The sequence below is a fragment of the Rhinoderma darwinii genome, assembly GCF_050947455.1.
Source record: "Rhinoderma darwinii isolate aRhiDar2 chromosome 1 unlocalized genomic scaffold, aRhiDar2.hap1 SUPER_1_unloc_8, whole genome shotgun sequence".
Taxonomy (NCBI): Eukaryota; Metazoa; Chordata; class Amphibia; order Anura; family Rhinodermatidae; genus Rhinoderma; species Rhinoderma darwinii.
In genome coordinates this window covers 54387-62602 of record NW_027461672.1, presented here as the reverse complement: position 1 = coordinate 62602, position 8216 = coordinate 54387, and the positions used below count along the sequence as shown (strand labels likewise).

At 49.2% G+C, this 8216-nt stretch overlaps 1 long non-coding RNA gene across 1 annotated transcript in view; it reads left to right on the top strand.

Moving 5' to 3' along the window:
- Positions 1 to 41: 41 nt before the first annotated feature.
- The window catches only part of LOC142674692 (uncharacterized), a 28047-nt gene continuing 19872 nt past the window's right edge, over positions 42 to 8216 (top strand). The window contains exon 1 of the long non-coding RNA XR_012851803.1: positions 42 to 144. This is a non-coding gene — a long non-coding RNA (uncharacterized LOC142674692). The remainder of the gene's footprint in view (positions 145 to 8216) is intronic.

Here is an 8216-nt window from a genome sequence, read left to right as displayed (position 1 = left end):
CTGGTCACATGGTGGTGACGTCATCACAGGTCCTTCAGCTTTTGCCGGGTATTCGATAGAGCAGCGCAGGCTGGGTCTACATGACTTCCGGTCACCGCTGTTGTGTTCTCTGTTATCAGTCAGGAACTTTCCCACGATGCAGTAGTAAGGTTACATGAGGTCATTTCTATCCGGTTTTGGTGCGTTTTTGTTTGGCACAGTGTTGGTAATTATTATTAATTCTTTTAAGTGGGAGGGATTAACCCCTTGGTGACATCAGATCTATAGTATTATGTTGTACGTGCGTCATCACACTAGAAGGAGCGGAGCCTGCACCGTACACGACTACTGACAGCCGCCTGCAAACGCTAAGATCAGAGACAGCGCAATCCCTGCTGTTTAACCCCTCATAAGCCGTGATTAATAGTGACCGCGGCATCTGATCAGTTAGAGATCGCGGCTTCCTCTGTCCTCTGAAGAAAGTGCGCGATTCCGACCGGTTACCAGTGTAATACGTTTTTGTTTTTTTTAGAAAAAAATTATGTGAATGTTAAAAATAAGTAACGGAATCGCCGCATCCGTTATTGTCCAAATTATTTAAATATCAAATTATTTAACCCTCAGAAATAATTCACATGTGAACGTCGCTTTTATTGGTCGCCGCGATTCTCCAACGTATGGAATAAAAAGTCCCCAAAATGTCACCAACAAAATCTACATCTCGCCCCACAAAACCCCTCACACCGCGCAATCACCGGAAATATAAACTCCTCACACTGCGCAATCACCGGAAATATAAACCCCTCACACCGCGCAATCATCGGAAATATAAACCCCCCCACACAGCGCAATCACCGGAAATATAAACCTCTCACACCGCGCAATCACCGGAAATATAAACACCCTCACACCGCGCAATCACCGGAAATATAAACCTCTCACACCGCGCAATCACCGGAAATATAAACCCCTCACACCGCGCAATCACCAGAAATATAAACCCCCTCACACCGCGCAATCCCCGGAAATATAAACCCCCCCACACCGCGCAATCACCGGAAATATAAACCCCCTCACACCGCGCAATCACCGGAAATATAAAACCCCTCACACCGCGCAATCACCAGAAATATAAACCCCCCCCACACCGCGCAATCACCGGAAATATAAACCCCTCACACCGCGCAATCACCGGGAATATAAACCCCCTCTCACCGCGCAATCACCGGAAATATAAACCCCTCACACCGCGCAATCACCGGAAATATAAACCCCTCACACCGCGCAATCACCGGAAATATAAAACCCCTCACACCGCGCAATCCCCGGAAATATAAACCCCCCCACACCGCGCAATCACCGGAAATATAAAACCCCTCACACCGCGCAATCACCGGAAATATAAAACCCCTCACACCGCGCAATCACCGGAAATATAAAACCCCTCACACCGCGCAATCACCGGAAATATAAACCCCCCCACACCGCGCAATCACCGGAAATATAAAACCCCCCACACCGCGCAATCACCGGAAATATAAACCCCTCACACCGCGCAATCACCGGAAATATAAACCCCTCACACCGCGCAATCACCGGAAATATAAACCCCTCACACCGCGCAATCACCGGAAATATAAACCCCCTCACACTGCGCAAACACCGGAAATATAAACCCCTCACACCGCGCAATCACCGGAAATATAAACCCCCCCCACACCGCGCAATCACCGGAAATATAAACCCCCCACACCGCGCAATCACCGGAAATATAAAACCCCTCACACCGCGCAATCACCGGAAATATAAACCCCTCACACCGCGCAATCACCGGAAATATAAAACCCCCCACACCGCGCAATCACCGGAAATATAACCCCCCCTCACACCGCGCAATCACCGGAAATATAAACCCCTCACACCACGCAATCACCGGAAATATAACACCGCGCAATCACCGGAAATATAAAACATTACACACCGCGCATTCACCGGAAATATAAACCCCTCACACCGCGCAATCACCGGAAATATAAAACCCCTCACACCGTGCAATCACCGGAAATATAAAACCCCCCACACCGTGCAATCACCGGAAATATAAACCCCCTCACACCGCGCAATCACCGGAAATATAAACCCCCTCACACCGCGCAATCACCGGAAATATAAACCCCCCCACACCGTGCAATCACCGGAAATATAAAACCCCCCACACCGTGCAATCACCGGAAATATAAACCCCCTCACACCGCGCAATCACCGGAAATATAACCCCCCCACACCGCGCAATCACCGGAAATATAAACCCCCTCACACCGCGCAATCACCGGAAATATAAACCCCCCACACCGCGCAATCACCGGAAATATAAAACCACTCACACCGCGCAATCACCGGAAATATAAAACCACTCACACCGCGCAATCACCGGAAATATAAACCCCCCCACACCGCGCAATCACCGGAAATATAAAACCACTCACACCGCGCAATCACCGGAAATATAAAACCACTCACACCGCGCAATCATCGGAAATATAAACCCCTCACACCGCTCAATCACCGGAAATATAAACCCCCTCACACCGCGCAATTACCGGAAATATAAAACCCCCTCACACCGCGCAATCACCGGAAATATAAACCCCTCACACCGCGCAATCACCGGAAATATAAACCCCTCACACCGCGCAATCACCGGAAATATAAACCCCCCACACCGCGCAATCACCGGAAATATAAAACTCACACCGCGCAATCACCAGAAATATAAATCCCCTCACACCGCGCAATCACCGGAAATATAAAACCCCTCACACCGCGCAATCACCGGAAATATAAAACCACCCACACCGCGCAATCACCGGAAATATAAACCCCTCCACCCCACACCGCGCAATCACCGGAAATATAAAACCCCTCACACCGCGAAATCACCGGAAATATAAAACCCCTCACATCGCGCAATCACCAGAAATATAACCCCTCACACCGCGCAATCACCGGAAATATAAACCCCCCCCCGACACCGCGCAATCACCGGAAATATAAACCCCTCACACCGCGCAATCACCGGAAATATAAAACCACTCACACCGCGCAATCACCGGAAATATAAACCCCCCACACAGCGCAATCACCGGAAATATAAAACCCCTCACACCACGCAATCACCGGAAATATAAACCCCTCACACCGCGCAATCACCGGAAATATAACCCCCCCACACCGCGCAATCACCGGAAATATAAACCCCCTCACACCGCGCAATCACCGGAAATATAAACCCCCCACACCGCGCAATCACCGGAAATATAAAACCACTCACACCGCGCAATCACCGGAAATATAAAACCACTCACACCGCGCAATCACCGGAAATATAAACCCCCCCACACCGCGCAATCACCGGAAATATAAAACCACTCACACCGCGCAATCACCGGAAATATAAAACCACTCACACCGCGCAATCATCGGAAATATAAACCCCTCACACCGCTCAATCACCGGAAATATAAACCCCCTCACACCACGCAATCACCGGAAATATAAAACCACCCACACCGCGCAATCACCGGAAATATAAACCCCTCCCCCCCACACCGCGCAATCACCGGAAATATAAAACCCCTCACACCGCGCAATCACCGGAAATATAAAACCCCTCACATCGCGCAATCACCAGAAATATAACCCCTCACACCGCGCAATCACCGGAAATATAAACCCCCCCCACACCGCGCAATCACCGGAAATATAAACCCCTCACACCACGCAATCACCGGAAATATAAAACCACTCACACCGCGCAATCACCGGAAATATAAACCCCCCACACAGCGCAATCACCGGAAATATAAAACCCCTCACACCACGCAATCACCGGAAATATAAACCCCTCACACCGCGCAATCACCGGAAATATAACCCCCCCACACCGCGCAATCACCGGAAATATAAACCCCCTCACACCGCGCAATCACCGGAAATATAAACCCCCCACACCGCGCAATCACCGGAAATATAAACCCCCCACACCGCGCAATCACCGGAAATATAAAACCACTCACACCGCGCAATCACCGGAAATATAAAACCACTCACACCGCGCAATCACCGGAAATATAAACCCCCCCACACCGCGCAATCACCGGAAATATAAAACCACTCACACCGCGCAATCACCGGAAATATAAAACCACTCACACCGCGCAATCATCGGAAATATAAACCCCTCACACCGCTCAATCACCGGAAATATAAACCCCCTCACACCGCGCAATTACCGGAAATATAAAACCCCCTCACACCGCGCAATCACCGGAAATATAAACCCCTCACACCGCGCAATCACCGGAAATATAAACCCCTCACACCGCGCAATCACCGGAAATATAAACCCCCCACACCGCGCAATCACCGGAAATATAAAACTCACACCGCGCAATCACCAGAAATATAAATCCCCTCACACCGCGCAATCACCGGAAATATAAAACCCCTCACACCGCGCAATCACCGGAAATATAAAACCCTCACACCGCGCAATCACCGGAAATATAAAACCCCTCACACCGCGCAGTCACCGGAAATATAAAACCCCTCACACCGCGCAATCACCGGAAATATAAAACCACCCACACCGCGCAATCACCGGAAATATAAACCCCCCACACCGCGCAATCACCGGAAATATAAAACCACCCACACCGCGCAATCACCGGAAATATAAAACCCCTCACACCGCGCAATCACCGGAAATATAAAACCACCCACACCGCGCAATCACCGGAAATATAAACCCCTCCCCCCCACACCGCGCAATCACCGGAAATATAAAACCCCTCACACCGCGCAATCACCGGAAATATAAAACCCCTCACATCGCGCAATCACCAGAAATATAACCCCTCACACCGCGCAATCACCGGAAATATAAACCCCCCCCCCCCGACACCGCGCAATCACCGGAAATATAAACCCCTCACACCGCGCAATCACCGGAAATATAAAACCACTCACACCGCGCAATCACCGGAAATATAAACCCCCCACACAGCGCAATCACCGGAAATATAAAACCCCTCACACCACGCAATCACCGGAAATATAAACCCCTCACACCGCGCAATCACCGGAAATATAACCCCCCCACACCGCGCAATCACCGGAAATATAAACCCCCTCACACCGCGCAATCACCGGAAATATAAACCCCCCACACCGCGCAATCACCGGAAATATAAAACCACTCACACCGCGCAATCACCGGAAATATAAAACCACTCACACCGCGCAATCACCGGAAATATAAACCCCCCCACACCGCGCAATCACCGGAAATATAAAACCACTCACACCGCGCAATCACCGGAAATATAAAACCACTCACACCGCGCAATCATCGGAAATATAAACCCCTCACACCGCTCAATCACCGGAAATATAAACCCCTTCACACCACGCAATCACCGGAAATATAAAACCACCCACACCGCGCAATCACCGGAAATATAAACCCCTCCCCCCCACACCGCGCAATCACCGGAAATATAAACCGCCCCCCCACACCGCGCAATCACCGGAAATATAAACCCCTCACACCGCGCAATCACCGGAAATATAAAACCACTCACACCGCGCAATCACCGGAAATATAAACCCCCCACACAGCGCAATCACCGGAAATATAAAACCCCTCACACCACGCAATCACCGGAAATATAACCCCCCCACACCGCGCAATCACCGGAAATATAAACCCCCTCACACCGCGCAATCACCGGAAATATAAACCCCCCACACCGCGCAATCACCGGAAATATAAAACCACTCACACCGCGCAATCACCGGAAATATAAAACCAATCACACCGCGCAATCACCGGAAATATAAACCCCCCCACACCGCGCAATCACCGGAAATATAAAACCACTCACACCGCGCAATCACCGGAAATATAAAACCACTCACACCGCGCAATCATCGGAAATATAAACCCCTCACACCGCTCAATCACCGGAAATATAAACCCCCTCACACCACGCAATCACCGGAAATATAACCCCCCCACACCGCGCAATCACCGGAAATATAAAAAGCCCCACACACCGCGCAATCACCGGAAATATAAAACCCCTCACACCGCTCAATCACCGGAAATATAAACCCCCTCACACCACGCAATCACCGGAAATATAACCCCCCCACACCGCGCAATCACCGGAAATATAAAACGCCCCACACACCGCGCAATCACCGGAAATATAAACCCCCTCACACCGCGCAATCACCGGAAATATAAAACCACTCACACCGCGCAATCACCGGAAATATAAAACCCCTGACACCGCGCAATCACCGGAAATATAAAACCACTCACACCGCGCAATCACCGGAAATATAAACCCCTCACACCACGCAATCACCGGAAATATAAACCCCTCACACCGCGCAATCACCGGAAATATAAACCACCCACACCGAGCAATCACCGGAAAAATAAAACCCCTCACACAGCGCAATCACCGGAAATATAAACCCCTCACACCGCGCAATCACCGAAATATAAAACCCCTCACACCGCGCAATCACCGGAAATATAAACCCCTCCCCCCCACACCGCGCAATCACCGGAAATATAAAACCCATCACACCGCGCAATCACCGGAAATATAAACCCCCCCCCCCACACCGCGCAATCACCGGAAATATAAACCCCTCACACCGCGCAATCACCGGAAATATAAACCCCTCACACCGCGCAATTACCGGAAATATAAACCCCTCACACCGCGCAATCACCGGAAATATAAAACCCCTCACACCGCGCAATCACCGGAAATATAAAACCCCTCACACGGCGCAATCACCGGAATTATAAAACCCCCCACACCGCGCAATCACCGGAAATATAAAACTCCTCACACCGCGCAATCACCGGAAATATAACACCCCTCACACCGCGCAATCACGGAAATATAAAACCCCTCACACCGCGCAATCACGGGAAATATAAACCCCTCACACCGCGCAATCACCGGAAATATAAAACACCTCACACCGCGCAATCACCGGAAATATAAAACCCCTCACACCGCGCAATCACCGGAAATATAAACCCCCTCACACCGCGCAATCACCGGAAATATAAAACCGCGCAATCACCGGAAATATTATTTACCGCATTATTATACACTCTTATTATTCCCTGATGTACTCCGCACAGATTACATACGTCCCCATATTATAAACTGGAATACCAGTAATACCCGAAACAGAACTGCCAAGCAAAATCTGCGCTCCAAAAGCCAAATGGTGCTGCCTCTCTTATGAGCCCTACAGCATGCCCAAACAGCAGTTGACGTCCACAGACATGACAATGCCATACCCAGGAGAACTAGCTTAACAGTTTGATATATTTGTCTTCAGTGGCACAAACTGGGCACAACGTATTGTGCACTAAATTGGCATATCAGTGGAAAATCTTAATTTTCACTTTGCACCATCCGCTGGGCACTAATTTCTAATGTAGAATCTCCTATGGGGTCAAAATGCTCACTACACCCCTTAAAATGCCCTAAGGGGTGTAGTGTCCAATATGGGTGTCACTACTTAGGGGTTTGTTTTACTATTTGACCTCAGAGCCCTGCAATTGTGGGCCAATGCTGTAAAAAAAAAAAAAATATCACCAAAATAGACCTCAAATGCGCATGGTGCTCTTCACTTCTGAGCCCTGTCTTGTCCAGGCAAATGATAAATGCCTTGAGGTGTGCAGTTTTCAAAATGGGGTCATTTCTTGGTGTTTCCACTGTACTCTGGTACCTCAGGGGTTTTGCATATGCGACATGGTGGCCAAAAACCAATACAGCAAAATCTGCATGCCAAATAGCGCTCCTGCCTTTCTGAGCCCTGCCGTGTGTCCAAACAGCAGTTTATAACCACATGTGGGGTATTGCCGTAATCGAGAGAAATTGCTTTACAAATGTTGGGGTGCTTTTTCTCCAGTATCCCTTGTGAACATGAAGACATTCTACAATTTAGTGGAGCAAAATGTAGATTTTCATTTTCATGGCCTAATTCCAATAAATTCTGCAAAAGACCTGTGGGGTATAAATGCTCACTATACCCCTACACCGCATTCCAAATTATTATGCATATGTTATTTTTCGCTGATTTTCCTAAATAGTTGATGCAAATGACAGTCAATATAATCTTCAAGCCATCAACCG